The following is a 19,775-nucleotide window of genomic DNA, read 5'->3' as shown; positions in this document are numbered from 1 at the left end:
GGAGACAAGTCGGCTGGAGGCCGATGTATTGAATCTCGACGCTATTTGAGGGTTCCATCGGCATTAGGAGGCCCTGAACGTTACAGTTAACTATCATTTTAGCGTCGGATTCGAAAATCTACTAACAGGAGAAGGATCATATGGTGCACGAGACTGCAATATCCCCTTGGATACAAGTTTGCTGGCGGCCGATGTATTGAATCTCGACGCAATTTGAGTGATCCATCGTCATTAGGAGGCCCTAAACCTTGCAATTAACTATCAGTTTCGCGTCGGATTCGAAAATCTACTCACAGGAGAAGTTCATACGGTGCTCGAGACAGCAATATACCCCTTGGAGACAAATCGACTGGAGGCCGATGTATTGAATCTCGACGCAATTTGAGTGTTCCATCGCCAATAGGAGTCCCTGAACGTTACAATTAACTATCACTTTTGCGTCGGATTCGAAAATCTACTCACAGGAGAAGTTCATACGGTGCTCGAGACAGCAATATACCCCTTGGAGACAAATGGACTGGAGGCCGATGTATTGAATATCGACGCAATTTGAGTGTTCCATCGTCATTAGGTCGCCCTGAACGTTATAATAAACTATCAGTTTTGCGTCGGATTCGAAAATCTAGACTTACAAGAGAACGACCATAAGGTGCCCGAGGCAGCATTAGACCCTTGGAGACAAGTCGGCTGGAGGTCGATGTATTGGATCGCGACGCAATTTGAGTGTTCCATCGTCATTAGGAGGCCCTGAATGTTACATTTAACTATCAGTTTTGCGTCGGATTCTAAAATGTTGACTCACAGGGGAACGACCATACGGTGCCCGAGGCAGCAATAGACCCTTGGACACAAATCGGCTGAATGCCGACGTATTGAATCTCGAGGCAATTTGAGTGTTCCATCGTCATTAGGAAACCCTGAACGTTACAATTAACAATCAGTTTCGCGTCAGATTCGAAAATCTAGACTCACATGAGAGCGAATATAAGAGGCCGGAGGCAGTAATATCCCCATGGAGACAAGTCGGCTGGAGGACGATGTATTGAATCTCGACGCAATTTGTGTGTCCCATCGTCATTAGGAGGCCCTAAACGTTAGAATTAACTATCATTTTTGCGTCGGATTCGATAATCTAAACTCACAAGAGAACGACCATAAGGTGCCCGAGGCAGCAACAGACCCTTGGAGACAAGTCGGCTGGAGGCCGATGTTTTGAATCTCGACGCAATTTGAGTGTTCCATCGTCATTAGGAGGCCCTGAACGTTACAATTAACTATCAGTTTCGCGTCGGATTCGAAAATCTAGACTCACAGGAGAACGACCATAAGGTGCCCGAGGCAGCAATAGACCCTTGGAGACAAGTCGGCTGGAGGCCGATGTATTGAATCTCGACGCAATTTGAGTGTTCCATTGTAATTAGGAGGCCCTAAACGTTACAATTAACTATCATTTTTGCGTCGGATTCGATAATCTAAACTCACAGGAGAACGACCATAAGGTGCCCGAGGCAGCAACAGACCCTTGGAGACAAGTCGGCTGGAGGCCGATGTATTGAACCTCGACGCAATTTGAGTGTTCCATCGCCAGTAGGAGGCCCTGAACGTTACAATTAACTATCAGTTTTGCGTCGGATTCTAAAATCTAGACTCACAGGAGAACGACCATACGGTGCCCGAGGCAGCAATAGACCCTTGGAGACAAATCGGCTGGAGGACGATGTATTGAATCTCGACGCAATTAGAGAGTTCCATCGTCATTTGGAGGCCCTGAACGTTACAATTAACTATCATTTTTGCGTTGGATTCGAAAATCTAGACTTACAAGAGAACGACCATAAGGTGCCCGAGGCAGCATTAGACCCTTGGAGACAAGTCGGCTGGAGGACGATGTATTGGATCGCGACGCAATTTGAGACTTCCATCGTCATTAGGAGGCCCTGAATGTTACAATTAACTATCAGTTTTTCGTTGGATTCGAGAATCTAGACTCACAGCAGACGGACCATTTGGTGCCCGAGGCAGCAATATCCCCTTGGAGACAAATCGGCTGGAGGACGATGTATTGAATCTCGACGCAATTTGAGTCTTCTATCGTCATTAGGAGGCGCTGAACGTTACAATTCACTATCATTTTTGCGTCGGATTCGAAAATCTAGACTCACAGGAGAAGGATCATATTGTGCCCGAGACAGCAATATCCCCTTGAAGACAAATCGGCTGGAGGACGATGTATTGAATCTCGACGCAATTTGAGTGTCCCATCGTCATTAGGAGGCCCTAAACGTTACAATTAACTATCATTTTTGCGTCGGATTCGAAAATCTAGACTCACAGGAGACGGACCACATGGAGCCCGAGGCAGCAATATCACCTTGGAGACAAGTCGGCTGGAGGTCGATGTATTGAATCTAGACGCAATTTGAGAGTTCCATCGTCATTAGGAGGCCCTGAACGTTCCAATTAACTATCATTTTTCCGTCGGATTCGAAAATCTAGACTTACAAGAGAACGACCATAAGGTGCCCGAGGCAGCAATACCCTTGGAGGCAAGTCGGCTGGAAGACGATGTATTGGATCGCGACGCAATTTGAGTGTTCCATCGTCATTAGAAGGCCCTGAACGTTACAATTAACTATCATTTTTGCGTCGGATTCGAAAATCTAGACTCACAGCAGACGGAACATTTGGTGCCCGAGGCAGCAATATCCCCTTGGAGACAAATCGGCTGGAGGACGATGTATTGAATCTCGACGCAACTTAAGTCTTCTATCGTCAATAGGAGGCGCTGAACGTTACAATTCACTATCATTTTTACGTCGGATTCGAAAATCTAGACTCACAGGAGAAGGATCATATTGTGCCCGAGGCAGCGATATCCCCTTGGAGACAAGTCAGCTGGAGGCCGATGTACTGAATCTCGACGCAATTTGAGTGTTCCATCATCATTAGGAGGCCCTAAACGTTACAATTAACTATCATTTCTGCGTCGGATTCGATAATCTAAACTCACAGGAGAACGACCATAAGGTGCCCGAGGCAGCAATAGACCCTTGGAGACAAGTCGGCTGGAAACCGATGTATTGATTCTTGACGCAATTTGAGTGTTCCATCGTCATTAGGAGGCCCTGAACGTTACAATTAACAATCATTTTAGCGTCGGATTCGAAAATCTACTCACAGGAGAAGTTCATACGGTGCTCGAGTCAGCAATATACCCCTTGGAGACAAATCGACTGGAGGCCGATGTATTGATTATCGACGCAATTTGAGTGTTCCATCGTCATTAGGTCGCCCGGAACGTTATAATGAACTATCAGTTTTGCGTCGGATTCGAAAATCTAGACTTACAAGAGAACGACCATAAGGTGCCCGAAGCAGCATTAGACCCTTGGAAACAAGTCGGCTGGAGGACGATGTATTGGATCGCGACGCAATTTGAGTGTTCCATCGTCATTAGGAGGCCCTGAATGTTACATGTAACTATCAGTTTTGCGTCGGATTCTAAAATGTTGACTCACAGGGGAACGACCATACGGTGCCCGAGGCAGCAATAGATCGTTGGAGACAAATCGGCTGAATGCCGACGTATTGAATCTCGAGGCAATTTGAGTGTTCCATCGTCATTAGGAAGCCCTGAACGTTACAATTAACAATCAGTTACGCGTCGGATTCGAAAATCTAGACTCACATGAGAGCGAACATAAGAGGCCGGAGGCAGTAATATCCCCATGGAGACAAGTCGGCTGGAGGACGATGTATTGAATCTCGACGCAATTTGAGTGTTCCATCGTCATTATTTCGCCCTGAACGTTATAATGAACTATCAGTTTTGCGTCGGATTCGAAAATCTAGACATACAAGAGAACGACAATAATCGTGCCCGAGGCAGCAACAGACCCTTGGAGACAAGTCGGCTGGAGGACAATGTATTGAATATCGACGCAATTTGAGTGTTCCATCGTCATTAGGAGTCCCTGAACGTTCCAATTAACTATCATTTTTGCGTCGGATTCGAAAATCTAGACTTACAAGAGAACGACCATAAGGCGCCCGAGGCAGCAATAGACCCTTGGAGACAAGTCGGCTGGAGGACGATATATTGAATCTCGATGCAATTTGAGAGTTCCATCGTCATTAGGAAGCCCTGAACGTTACAATTAACAATCAGTTTCGCGTCGGATTCGAAAATTTAGACTCACATGAGAGCGAACATAAGAGGCCGGAGGCAGTAATATCCCCATGGAGACAAGTCGGCTGGAGGACGATGTATTGAATCTCGACGCAATTTGAGTGTCTCATCGTCATTAGGAGGCCCTAAACGTTACAATTAACTATCATTTTTGCGTCGGATTCGATAATCTAATCTCACAGGAGAACGACCATAAGGTGCCCGAGGCAGCAATAGACCCTTGGAGACAAGTCGGCTGGAGGCCGATGTATTGTATCTCAACGCAATTTGAGTGTTCCATCGTCATTAGGAGGCCCTGAACGTTACAATTAACTATCAGTTTCGCGTCGGATTCGAAAATCTAGACTCACAGGAGAACGACCATAAGGTGCCCGAGGCAGCAATAGACCCTTGGAGACAAGTCGGCTGGAGGCCGATGTATTGAATCTCGACGCAATTTGAGTGTTCCATCGTCATTAGGAGGCCCTGAACGTTGCAATTAACAATCATTTTAGCGTCGGATTCGAAAATCTACTCACAGGAGAAGTTCATACGGTGCTCGAGACAGCAATATACCCCTTGGAGACAAATCGACTGGAGGCCGATGTATTGAAAATCGACGCAATTTGAGTGTTCCATCGTCATTATTTCGCCCTGAACGTTATAATGAACTATCAGTTTTGCGTCGGATTCGAAAATCTAGACATACAAGAGAACAACAATAATCGTGCCCGAGGAAGCAACAGACCCTTGGAGACAAGTCGGCTGGAGGACAATGTATTGAATATCGACGCAATTTGAGTGTTCCATCGGCATTAGGAGGCCCTGAACGTTACAGTTAACTATAATTTTAGCGTCGGATTCGAAAATCTACTAACAGGAGAAGGATCATATGGTGCACGAGACTGCAATATCCCCTTGGATACAAGTTTGCTGGCGGCCGATGTATTGAATCTCGACGCAATTTGAGTGTTCCATCGTCATTAGGAGGCCCTAAACCTTACAATTAACTATCAGTTTCGCGTCGGATTCGAAAATCTACTCACAGGAGAAGTTCATTCGGTGCTCGAGACAGCAATATACCCCTTGGAGACAAATCGACTGGAGGCCGATGTATTGAATCTCGACGCAATTTGAGTGTTCCATCGCCAATAGGAGTCCCTGAACGTTACAATTAACTATCAATTTTGCGTCGGATTCGAAAATCTACTCACAGGAGAAGTTCATACGGTGCTCGAGACAGCAATATACCCCTTGGAGACAAATCGACTGGAGGCCGATGTATTGAATATCGACGCAATTTGAGTGTTCCATCGTCATTAGGTCGCCCTGAACGTTTTAATGAACTATCAGTTTTGCGTCGGATTCGAAAATCTAGACTTACAAGAGAACGACCATAAGGTGCCCGAGGCAGCATTAGACCCTTGGAGACAAGTCGGCTGGAGTACGATGTATTGGATCGCGACGCAATTTGAGTGTTCCATCGTCATTAGGAGGCCCTGAATGTTACATTTAACTATCAGTTTTGCGTCGGATTCTAAAATGTTGACTCACAGGGGAACGACCATACGGTGCCCGAGGCAGCAATAGACCCTTGGAGACAAATCGGCTGAATGCCGACGTATTGAATCTCGAGGCAATTTGAGTGTTCCATCGTCATTAGGAAGCCCTGAACGTTACAATTAACAATCAGTTTCGCGTCGGATTCGAAAATGTAGACTCACATGAGAGCGAACATAAGAGGCCGGAGGCAGTAATATCCCCATGGAGACAAGTCGGCTGGAGGACGATGTATTGAATCACGACGCAATTTGAGTGTTCCATCGTCATTAGGAGGCCCTGAACGTTACAATTAACTATCAGTTTCGCGTCGGGTTCGAAAATCTAGACTCACAGGAGAACGACCATAAGGTGCCCGAGGCAGCAATAGACCCTTGGAGTCAAGTCGGCTGGAGGCCGATGTATTGAATCTCGACGCAATTTGAGTGTTCCATCGTCATTAGGAGGGCCTAAACGTTACAGTTAACTATCATTTTCTCGTCGGATTCGATAATCTAAACTCACAGGAGAACGACCATAAGGTCCCGAGGCAGCAACAGACCCTTGGAGACAAGTCGGCTGGAAGCCGATGTATTGAATCTCGACGCAATTTGAGTGTTCCATCGTCATTACAAGGCCCTGAACGTTACAATTAACTATCATTTTTTGCGTCGGGTTCGATAATCTAGACTTACAAGAGAACGACCATAAGGTGCCCGAGGCAGCAATAGACCCTTGGAGACAAGTCGGCTGGAGGACGATGTATTGAATCTCGACGCAATTTGAGAGTTCCATCGTCATTAGGAAACCCTGAACGTTACAATTAACAATCAGTTTTGCGTCGGATTCGAAAATCTAGACTTACAAGAGAACGACCATAAGGTGCCCGAGGCAGCATTAGACCCTTGGAGACAAGTCGGCTGGAGGTCGATGTATTGGATCGCGACGCAATTTGAGTGTTCCATCGTCATTAGGAGGCCCTGAATGTTACATTTAACTACCAGTTATGCGTCGGATTCTAAAATGTTGACTCACAGGGGAACGACCATACGGTGCCCGAAGCAGCAATAGACCCTTGGACACAAATCGGCTGAATGCCGACGTATTGAATCTCGAGGCAATTTGAGTGTTCCATCGTCATTAGGAAACCCTGAACGTTACAATTAACAATCAGTTTCGCGTCGGATTTGAAAATCTAGACTCACATGAGAGCGAACGTAAGAGGCCGGAGGCAGTAATATCCCCATGGAGACAAGTCGGCTGGAGGACGATGTATTGAATCTCGACGCAATTTGTGTGTCCCATCGTCATTAGGAGGCCCTAAACGTTACAATTAACTATCATTTTTGCGTCGGATTCGATAATCTAAACTCACAAGAGAACGACCATAAGGTGCCCGAGGCAGCAACAGACCCTTGGAGACAAGTCGGCTGGAGGCCGATGTATTGAATCTCGACGCAATTTGAGTGTTCCATCGTCATTAGGAGGCCCTGAACGTTACAATTAACTATCAGTTTCGCGTCGGATTCGAAAATCTAGACTCACAGGAGAACGACCATAAGGTGCCCGAGGCAGCAATAGACCCTTGGAGACAAGTCGGTTGGAGGCCGATGTATTGAATCTCGACTCAATTTGAGTGTTCCATTGTCATTAGGAGGCCCTAAACGATACAATTAACTATCATTTTTGCGTCGGATTCGATAATCTAAACTCACAGGAGAACGACCATAAGGTGCCCGAGGCAGCAACAGACCCTTGGAGACAAGTCGGCTGGAGGCCGATGTATTGAATCTCGACGCAATTTGAGTGTTCCATCGGCATTAGGAGGCCCTGAACGTTACAGTTAACTATCATTTTAGTGTCGGATGCGAAAATCTACTAACAGGAGAAGGATCATATGGTGCACGAGACTGCAATATCCCCTTGGATACAAGTTTGCTGGCGGCCGATGTATTGAATCTCGACGCAATTAGAGTGTTCCATCGTCATTACGAGGCCCTAAACCTTACAATTAACTATCAGTTTCGCGTCGGATTCGAAAATCTACTCACAGGAGAAGTTCATACGGTGCTCGAGACAGCAATATACCCCTTGGAGACAAATCGACTGGAGGCCGATGTATTGAATCTCGACGCAATTTGAGTGTTCCATCGCCAATAGGAGGCCCTGAACGTTACAATTAACTATCACTTTTGCGTCGGATTCGAAAATCTACTCACAGGAGAAGTTCATACGGTGCTCGAGACAGCAATATACCCCTTGGAGACAAATCGACTGGAGGCCGATGTATTGAATATCGACGCAATTTGAGTGTTCCATCGTCATTAGGAAACCCTGAACGTTACAATTAACAATCAGTTTCGCGTCGGATTCGAAAATCTAGACTCACATGAGAGCGAACATAAGAGGCCGGAGGCAGTAATATCCCCATGGAGACAAGTCGGCTGGAGGACGATGTATTGAATCTCGACGCAATTTGAGTGTCCCATCGTCATTAGGAGGCCCTAAACGTTACAATTAACTATCATTTTTGCGTCGGATTCGATAATCTAAACTCACAAGAGAATGACCATAAGGTGCCCGAGGCAGCAACAGACCCTTGGAGACAAGTCGGCTGGAGGCCGATGTATTGAATCTCGACGCAATTTGAGTGTTCCATCGTCATTAGGAGGCCCTGAACGTTACAATTAACTATCAGTTTCGCGTCGGATTCGAAAATCTAGACTCACAGGAGAACGACCATAAGGTGCCCGAGGCAGCAATAGACCCTTGGAGACAAGTCGGCTGGAGACCGATGTATTGAATCTCGACGCAATTTGAGTGTTCCATCGTCATTAGGAGGCCCTAAATGTTACAATTAACTATCATTTTTGCGTCGGATTCGATAATCAAAACTCACAGGAGAACGACCATAAGGTGCCCGAGGCAGCAACAGACCCTTGGAGACAAGTCGGCTGGAGGCCGATGTATTGAATCTCGACGCAATTTGAGTGTTCCATCGTCATTACAAGGCCCTGAACGTTACAATTAACTATCATTTTTGCGTCGGACTCGAAAATCTAGACTTACAAGAGAACGACCATAAGGTGCCCGAGGCAGCATTAGACACTTGGAGACAAGTCGGCTGGAGGACGATGTATTGGATCGCGACGCAATTTGAGACTTCCATCGTCATTAGGAGGCGCTGAACGTTACAATTCACTATCATTTTTCCGTCGGATTCGAAAATCTAGACTCACAGGAGAAGGATGATATTGTGCCCGAGACAGCAATATCCCGTTGGAGACAAGTCGGCTGGAAGACGATGTATTGAATCTCGACGCAAATTGAGCGTCCCATCGTCATTAGGAGGCCCTAAACGTTACAATTAACTATCATTTTTGCGTCGGATTCGATAATCTAAACTCACAGGAGAACGACCATAAGGTGCCCGAGGCAGCAACAGACCGTTGGAGACAAGTCGGCCGGAGGCCGATGTATTGAATCTCGACGCAATTTGAGTGTTTCATCGTCATTAGGAGGCTCTAAACGTTACAATTAACTATCATTTTTGCGTCGGATTCGAAAATCTAGACTCACAGGAGACGGACCACATGGAGCCCGAGGCAGCAATATCTCCTTGGAGACAAGTCGGCTGGAGGTCGATGTATTGAATCTCGACGCAATTTGAGAGTTCCATCGTCATTAGGAGGCCCTGAACGTTACAATTAACTATCATTTTTGCGTCGGATTCGAAAATCTAGACTTACAAGAGAACGACCATAAGGTGCCCGAGGCAGCATTAGACCCTTGGAGACAAGTCTGCTGGAGGACGATGTATTGGATCGCGACGCAATTTGAGACTTCCATCGTCATTAGGAGGCCCTGAATGTTACAATTAACTATCAGTTTTTCGTTGGATTCGAAAATCTAGACTCACAGCAGACGGACCATTTGGTGCCCGAGGCAGCAATATCCCCTTGGAGACAAATCGGCTGGAGGACGATGTAGTGAATCTCGACGCAATTTGAGTGTTCCATCGTCATTAGGAGGCCCTGAATGTTACATTTAACTATCAGTTTTGCGTCGGATTCTAAAATGTTGACTCACAGGGGAACGACCATACGGTGCCCGAGGCAGCAATAGACCCTTGGAGACAAATCGGCTGAATGCCGACGTATTGAATCTCGAGGCAATTTGAGTGTTCCATCGTCATTAGGAAACCCTGAACGTTACAATTAACTATCAGTTTCGCGTCGGATTCGAAAATCTAGACACACAGGAGAACGACCATAAGGTGCCCGAGGCAGCAATAGACCCTTGGAGACAAGTCGGCTGGAGGCCGATGTATTGAATCTCGACGCAATTTGAGTGTTCCATCGTCATTAGGAGGCCCTAAACGTTACAATTAACTATCAGTTTCGCGTCGGATTCGAAAATCTAGACACACAGGAGAACGACCATAAGGTGCCCGAAGCAGAAATAGACCCTTGGAGACAAGTCGGCTGGAGGCCGATGTATTGAATCTCGACGCAATTTGAGTGTTCCATCGTCATTAGGATGCCCTAAACGTTACAATTAACTATCATTTTTGCGTCGGATTCGAAAATCTAAACTCACAAGAGAACGACCATAAGGTGCCCGAGGCAGAAACAGACCCTTGGAGACAAGTCGGCTGGAGGCCGATGTATTGAATCTCGACGCAATTTGAGTGTTCCATCGGCATTAGGAGGCCCTGAACGTTACAGTTAACTATCAATTTAGCGTCGGATTCGAAAATCTACTAACAGGAGAAGGATCATATGGTGCACGAGACTGCAATATCCCCTTGGATACAAGTTTGCTGGCGGCCGATGTATTGAATCTCGACGCAATTTTAGTGTTCCATCGTCATTAGGAGGCTCTAAACGTTACAATTAACTATCATTTTTGCGTCGGATTCGATAATCTAAACTCACAAGAGAACGACCATAAGGTGCCCGAGGCAGCAACAGACCCTTGGAGACAAGTCGGCTGGAGGCCGATGTATTGAATTTCGACGCAATTTGAGTGTTCCATCGTCATTAGGAGGCCCTGAACGTTACAATTAACTATCAGTTTCGCGTCGGATTCGAAAATCTAGACACACAGGAGAACGACCATAAGGTGCCCGAGGCAGCAATAGACCCTTGGAGACAAGTCGGCTGGAGGCCGATGTATTGAATCTCGACGCAATTTGAGTGTTCCATCGTCTTTAGGAGGCCCTAAACGTTACAATTAACTATCATTTTTGCGTCGGATTCGATAATCTAAACTCACAAGAGAACGACCATAAGGTGCCCGAGGCAGCAACAGACCCTTGGAGACAAGTCGGCTGGAGGCCGATGTATTGAATCTCGACGCAATTTGAGTGTTCCATCGGCATTAGGAGGACCTGAACGTTACAGTTAACTATCATTTTAGCGTCGGATTCGAAAATCTACTAACAGGAGAAGGATCATATGGTGCACGAGACTGCAATATCCCCTTGGATACAAGTTTGCTGGCGGCCGATGTATTGAATCTCGACGCAATTTGAGTGTTCCATCGTCATTAGGTGGCCTTAAACCTTACAATTAACTATCAGTTTCGCGTCGGATTCGAAAATCTACTCACAGGAGAAGTTCATACGGTGCTCGAGACAGCAATATACCCCTTGGAGTCAAATCGACTGGAGGCCGATGTATTGAATATCGACGCAATTTGAGTGTTCCATCGTCATTAGGTCGCCCTGAACGTTATAATGAACTATCAGTTTTGCGTCGGATTCGAAAATCTAGACTCACAAGAGAACGACCATAAGGTGCCCGAGGCAGCATTAGACCCTTGGAGACAAGTCGGCTGGAGTACGATGTATTGGATCGCGACGCAATTTGAGTGTTCCATCGTCATTAGGAGGCCTTGAATGTTACATTTAACTATCAGTTTTGCGTCGGATTCTAAAATGTTGACTCACAGGGGCACGACCATACGGTGCCCGAGGCAGCAATAGACCCTTGGAGACAAATCGGCTGAATGCCGACGTATTGAATCTCGAGGCAATTTGAGTGTTCCATCGTCATTAGGAAACCCTGAACGTTACAATTAACAATCAGTTTCGCGTCGGATTCGAAAATCTAGACTCACATGAGAGCGAACATAAGAGGCCGGAGGCAGTAATATCCCCATGGAAACAAGTCGGCTGGAGGACGATGAATTGAATCTCGACGCAATTTGAGTGTTCCATCGTCATTAGGAGGCCCTAAATGTTACAATTAACTATCATTTTTGCGTCGGATTCGATAATCTAAACTCACAGGAGAACGACCATAAGGTGCCCGAGGCAGCAACAGACCCTTGGAGACAAGTCGGCTGGAGGCCGATGTATTGAATCTCGACGCAATTTGAGTGTTCCATCGTCATTACAAGGCCTTGAACGTTACAATTAACTATCATTTTTGCGTCGGATTCGAAATTCTAGACTTACAAGAGAACGACCATAAGGTGCCCGAGGCAGCAATAGACCCTTGGAGACAAGTCGGCTGGAGGACGATGTATTGAATCTCGACGCAATTTGAGAGTTCTATCGTCATTAGGAAGCCCTGAACGTTACAATTAACAATCAGTTTCGCGTCGGATTCGAAAATTTAGACTCGCATGAGAGCGATCATAAGAGGCCGGAGGCAGTAATATCCCCATGGAGACAAGTCGGCTGGAGGACGATGTATTGAATCTCGACGCAATTTGAGTGTCCCATCGTCATTAGGAGGCCGTAAACGTTACAATTAACTATCATTTTTTCGTCGGATTCGATAATCTAAACTCACAGGAGAACGACCATAAGGTGCCCGAGGCAGCAACAGACCCTTGGAGACAAGTCGGCTGGAGGCCGATGTATTGAATCTCGACGCAATTTGAGTGATCCATCGTCATTAGGAGGCCCTGAACGTTACAGTTAACTATCATTTTAGCGTCGGATTCGAAAATCTACTAACAGGAGAAGGATCATATGGTGCACGAGACTGCAATATCCCCTTGGATACAAGTCGGCTGGAGGCCGATGTATTGAATCTCGACGCAATTTGAGTGTTCCATCGTCATTAGGAGGCCCTAAACCTTACAATGAACTATCAGTTTCGAGTCGGATTCTATATTGTACTCACAGGAGAAGTTCATACGGTGCTCGAGATAGCAATATACCCCTTGGAGACAAATCGACTGGAGGCCGATGTATTGAATCTCGACGCAATTTGAGTGTTCCATCGCCAATAGGAGGCCCTGAACGTTTCATTTAACTATCATTTTTGCGTCGGATTCGAAAATCTAGACTCACAGGAGAACGACCATAAGGTGCCCGAGGCAGCAATAGACCCTTGGAGACAAGTCGGCTGGAAGACGATGTATTGAATCTCGACGCAATTTGAGTGTCCCATCGTCATTAGGAGGCCCTAAACGTTACAATTAACTATCATTTTTGCGTCGGATTCGATAATCTAAACTCACAGAGAACGACCATAAGGTGCCCGAGGCAGCAACAGACCGTTGGAGACAAGTCGGCTGGAGGCCGATGTATTGAATCTCGACGCAATTTGAGTGTTTCATCGTCATTAGGAGGCCCTAAACGTTACAATTTACTATCAGTTTCGCGTCGGATTCGAAAATCTAGACACACAGGAGAACGACCATAAGGTGCCCGAGGCAGCAATAGACCCTTGGAGACAAGTCGGCTGGAGGCCGATGTATTGAATCTCGACGCAATTTGAGTGTTCCATCGTCATTAGGAGGCCCTAAACGTTACAATTAACTATCAGTTTCGCGTCGGATTCGAAAATCTAGACACACAGGAGAACGACCATAAGGTGCCCGAAGCAGAAATAGACCCTTGGAGACAAGTCGGCTGGAGGCCGATGTATTGAATCTCGACGCAATTTGAGTGTTCCATCGTCATTAGGAGGCCCTAAACGTTACAATTAACTATCATTTTTGCGTCGGATTCGAAAATCTAAACTCACAAGAGAACGACCATAAGGTGCCCGAGGCAGAAACAGACCCTTGGAGACAAGTCGGCTGGAGGCCGATGTATTGAATCTCGACGCAATTTGAGTGTTCCATCGGCATTAGGAGGCCCTGAACGTTACAGTTAACTATCAATTTAGCGTCGGATTCGAAAATCTACTAACAGGAGAAGGATCATATGGTGCACGAGACTGCAATATCCCCTTGGATACAAGTTTGCTGGCGGCCGATGTATTGAATCTCGACGCAATTTTAGTGTTCCATCGTCATTAGGAGGCTCTAAACGTTACAATTAACTATCATTTTTGCGTCGGATTCGATAATCTAAACTCACAAGAGAACGACCATAAGGTGCCCGAGGCAGCAACAGACCCTTGGAGACAAGTCGGCTGGAGGCCGATGTATTGAATTTCGACGCAATTTGAGTGTTCCATCGTCATTAGGAGGCCCTGAACGTTACAATTAACTATCAGTTTCGCGTCGGATTCGAAAATCTAGACACACAGGAGAACGACCATAAGGTGCCCGAGGCAGCAATAGACCCTTGGAGACAAGTCGGCTGGAGGCCGATGTATTGAATCTCGACGCAATTTGAGTGTTCCATCGTCTTTAGGAGGCCCTAAACGTTACAATTAACTATCATTTTTGCGTCGGATTCGATAATCTAAACTCACAAGAGAACGACCATAAGGTGCCCGAGGCAGCAACAGACCCTTGGAGACAAGTCGGCTGGAGGCCGATGTATTGAATCTCGACGCAATTTGAGTGTTCCATCGGCATTAGGAGGACCTGAACGTTACAGTTAACTATCATTTTAGCGTCGGATTCGAAAATCTACTAACAGGAGAAGGATCATATGGTGCACGAGACTGCAATATCCCCTTGGATACAAGTTTGCTGGCGGCCGTTGTATTGAATCTCGACGCAATTTGAGTGTTCCATCGTCATTAGGAGGCCTTAAACCTTACAATTAACTATCAGTTTCGCGTCGGATTCGAAAATCTACTCACAGGAGAAGTTCATACGGTGCTCGAGACAGCAATATACCCCTTGGAGTCAAATCGACTGGAGGCCGATGTATTGAATATCGACGCAATTTGAGTGTTCCATCGTCATTAGGTCGCCCTGAACGTTATAATGAACTATCAGTTTTGCGTCGGATTCGAAAATCTAGACTCACAAGAGAACGACCATAAGGTGCCCGAGGCAGCATTAGACCCTTGGAGACAAGTCGGCTGGAGTACGATGTATTGGATCGCGACGCAATTTGAGTGTTCCATCGTCATTAGGAGGCCTTGAATGTTACATTTAACTATCAGTTTTGCGTCGGATTCTAAAATGTTGACTCACAGGGGCACGACCATACGGTGCCCGAGGCAGCAATAGACCCTTGGAGACAAATCGGCTGAATGCCGACGTATTGAATCTCGAGGCAATTTGAGTGTTCCATCGTCATTAGGAAACCCTGAACGTTACAATTAACAATCAGTTTCGCGTCGGATTCGAAAATCTAGACTCACATGAGAGCGAACATAAGAGGCCGGAGGCAGTAATATCCCCATGGAAACAAGTCGGCTGGAGGACGATGAATTGAATCTCGACGCAATTTGAGTGTTCCATCGTCATTAGGAGGCCCTAAATGTTACAATTAACTATCATTTTTGCGTCGGATTCGATAATCTAAACTCACAGGAGAACGACCATAAGGTGCCCGAGGCAGCAACAGACCCTTGGAGACAAGTCGGCTGGAGGCCGATGTATTGAATCTCGACGCAATTTGAGTGTTCCATCGTCATTACAAGGCCTTGAACGTTACAATTAACTATCATTTTTGCGTCGGATTCGAAATTCTAGACTTACAAGAGAACGACCATAAGGTGCCCGAGGCAGCAATAGACCCTTGGAGACAAGTCGGCTGGAGGACGATGTATTGAATCTCGACGCAATTTGAGAGTTCCATCGTCATTAGGAAGCCCTGAACGTTACAATTAACAATCAGTTTCGCGTCGGATTCGAAAATTTAGACTCGCATGAGAGCGATCATAAGAGGCCGGAGGCAGTAATATCCCCATGGAGACAAGTCGGCTGGAGGACGATGTATTGAATCTCGACGCAATTTGAGTGTCCCATCGTCATTAGGAGGCCGTAAACGTTACAATTAACTATCATTTTTTCGTCGGATTCGATAATCTAAACTCACAGGAGAACGACCATAAGGTGCCCGAGGCAGCAACAGACCCTTGGAGACAAGTCGGCTGGAGGCCGATGTATTGAATCTCGACGCAATTTGAGTGATCCATCGTCATTAGGAGGCCCTGAACGTTACAGTTAACTATCATTTTAGCGTCGGATTCGAAAATCTACTAACAGGAGAAGGATCATATGGTGCACGAGACTGCAATATCCCCTTGGATACAAGTCGGCTGGAGGCCGATGTATTGAATCTCGACGCAATTTGAGTGTTCCATCGTCATTAGGAGGCCCTAAACCTTACAATGAACTATCAGTTTCGAGTCGGATTCTATATTGTACTCACAGGAGAAGTTCATACGGTGCTCGAGATAGCAATATACCCCTTGGAGACAAATCGACTGGAGGCCGATGTATTGAATCTCGACGCAATTTGAGTGTTCCATCGCCAATAGGAGGCCCTGAACGTTTCATTTAACTATCATTTTTGCGTCGGATTCGAAAATCTAGACTCACAGGAGAACGACCATAAGGTGCCCGAGGCAGCAATAGACCCTTGGAGACAAGTCGGCTGGAAGACGATGTATTGAATCTCGACGCAATTTGAGTGTCCCATCGTCATTAGGAGGCCCTAAACGTTACAATTAACTATCATTTTTGCGTCGGATTCGATAATCTAAACTCACAGAGAACGACCATAAGGTGCCCGAGGCAGCAACAGACCGTTGGAGACAAGTCGGCTGGAGGCCGATGTATTGAATCTCGACGCAATTTGAGTGTTTCATCGTCATTAGGAGGCTCTAAACGTTACAATTAACTATCATTTTTGCGTCGGATTCGAAAATCTAGACTCACAGGAGAAGGATCATATTGTGCCCGAGACAGCAATATCCCCTTGGAGACAAGTCGGCTGGAGGACGATGTATTGAATCTCGACGCAATTTGAGAGTTCCATCGTCATTAGGAGGCCCTGAACGTTACAATAAACTATCATTTTTGCGTCGGATTCGAAAATCTAGACTTACAAGAGAACGAACATAAGGTGCCCGAGGCAGCAATAGACCCTTGGAGACAAGTCGGCTGGAGGACGATGTATTGGATCGCGACGCAATTTGAGTGTTCCTTCGTCATTAGAAGGCCCTGAACGTAACAATTAACTATCAATTTTGCGTCGGATTCGATAATCTAAACTAACAGGAGAACGACCATAAGGTGCCCAAAGCAGCAATAGACCCTTGGAGACAAGTCGGCTGGAAACCGATGTATTGATTCTTGACGCAATTTGAGTGTTCCATCGTCATTAGGAGGCCCTGAACGTTACAATTAACAATCATTTTAGCGTCGGATTCGAAAATCTACTCACAGGAGAAGTTCATACGGTGCTCGAGACAGCAATATACCCCTTGGAGACAAATCGACTGGAGGCCGATGTATTGAATATCGACGCAATTTGAGTGTTCCATCGTCATTAGGTCGCCCGGAACGTTATAATTAACTATCAGTTTTGCGTCGGATTCGAAAATCTAGACTTACAAGAGAACGACCATAAGGTGCCCGAGGCAGCATTAGACCCTTGGAGACGTGTCGGCTGGAGGACGATGTAGTGGATTGCGACGCAATTTGGTTGTTCCATCGTCATTAGGAGGCCCTGGATGTAACATTTAACTATCAGTTTTGCGTCGAATTCTAAAATGTTGACTCACAGGGGAACGACCATACGGTGCCCGAGGCAGCAATAGACCCTTGGAGGCAAATCGGCTGAATGCCGACGTATTGAATCTCGAGGCAATTTGAGTGTTCCATCGTCATTAGGAAGCCCTGAACGTTACAATTAACAATCAGTTTCGCATCGGATTCGAAAATCTAGACTCACATGAGAGCGAACATAAGAGGCCGGAGGCAGTAATATCCCCATGGAGACAAGTTGGGTGGAGGACGATGTATTGAATCTCGACGCAATTTGAGTGTCCCATCGTCATTAGGAGGCCCTAAACGTTACAATTAACTATCATTTTTGCGTCGGATTCGATAATCTAAACTCACAGGAGAACGACCATAAGGTGCCCGAGGCAGCAACAGACCCTTGGAGACAAGTCGGCTGGAGGCCGATGTATTGAATCTCGACGCAATTTGAGTGTTCCATCGTCATTAGGAGGCCCTAAACGTTACAATTAACTATCATTTTTGCGTCGGATTCGATAATCTAAACTCACAGGAGAACGACCATAAGGTGCCCGAGGCAGCAACAGACCCTTGGAGTCAAGTCGGCTGGAGGCCGTTGTATTGAATCTCGACGCAATTTGAGTGTTCCATCGTCATTACAAGGCCCTGAACGTTACAATTAACTATCGTTTTAGCGTCGGATTCGAAAATCTACTCACAGGAGAAGTTCATACGGTGCTCGAGACAGCAATATGCCCCTTGGAGACAAATCGACTGGAGGCCGATGTATTGAATATCGACGCAATTTGAGTCTTCCATCGTCATTAGGAGGCCCTAAACGTTACAATTAAATATCATTTTTGCGTCGGATTCGATAATCTAAACTCACAGGAGAACGACCATAAGGTGCGCGAGGCAGCAACAGACCCTTGGAGACAAGTCGGCTGGAGGCCGATGTATTGAATCTCGACGCAATTTGAGTGTTCCATCGTCATTATAAGGCCCTAAACGTTACAATTAACTATCATTTTTGCGTCGAATTCGATAATCTAAACTCACAGGAGAACGACCTTAAGGTGCCCGAGGCAGCAATAGACCCTTGGAGACAAGTCGGCTGGAGGTCGATGTATTGAATCTCGACGCAATTTGAGAGTTCTATCGTCATCAGGAGGCGCTGTTCGTTACTATTCACTATCATTTTTGAGTCGGATTCGAAAATCTAGACTCACAGGAGAAGGATCATATGGTGCCCGAGACAGCAATATCCCCTTGGAGACAAGTCCGCTGGAGGCCTATGTATTGAATCTCGACGCAATTTGAGTGTTTCATCGGCATTGGGAGGCCCTGAACGTTACAATTAACTATCATTTTTGCGTCGGATTCGAAAATCTAGACTCACAGGAGAACGACCATAAGGTGCCCGAGGCAGCAATAGACCCTTGGAGACAAGTCGGCTAGAGGTCGATGTATTGAATCTCGACGCAATTTGAGAGTTCTATCGTCATCAGGAGGCGCTGTTCGTTACTATTCACTATCATTTTTGAGTCGGGTTCGAAAATCTAGACTCACAGGAGAAGGATCATATGGTGCCCGAGACAGCAACATCCCCTTGGAGACAACTCCGCTGGAGGCCTATGTATTGAATCTCGACGCAATTTGAGTGTTTCATCGGCATTAGGAGGCCCTGAAAGTTACAATTAACTATCATTTTTGCGTCGGATTCGATAATCTAAACTCACAGGAGAACGACCATAAGGTGCCCGAGGCAGCATTAGACCCTTGGAGACAAGTCGGCTGGAGGACGATGTATTGAATCTCGACGCAATTTGAGTGTTCCATCGCCAATAGGAGGCCCTGAACGTTACAATTAACTATGAGTTTTGCGTCGGATTCGAATACGTAGAATCACCGTAGACGGACCATGTGGTGATCGAGGCAGCGATATCCCCTTGGAGAGAAGTCGGCTGGAGGCCGATGTATTGAATCTCGACGCAATTTGAGTGTTCCATCGTCATTAGAAGGCCCTGAACGTTACAATTAACTATCATTTTTGCGTCGGATTCGAAAATCTAGACTCACAGGACAACGACCATAAGGTGCCCGAGACAGCAATATCCCCTCGGAGACAAGTCGGCTGGAGGCCGATGTAATGAATCTCGACGCAATTTGAGTGTCCCATCGTCATTAGGAGGCCCTAAACGTTACAATTAACAATCAGTTTCGC

The sequence above is a fragment of the Schistocerca serialis genome, unplaced genomic scaffold (genome assembly GCF_023864345.2).
Source record: "Schistocerca serialis cubense isolate TAMUIC-IGC-003099 unplaced genomic scaffold, iqSchSeri2.2 HiC_scaffold_1393, whole genome shotgun sequence".
Taxonomy (NCBI): domain Eukaryota; kingdom Metazoa; phylum Arthropoda; class Insecta; order Orthoptera; family Acrididae; genus Schistocerca; species Schistocerca serialis.
This window is presented reverse-complemented; position numbering follows the sequence as displayed.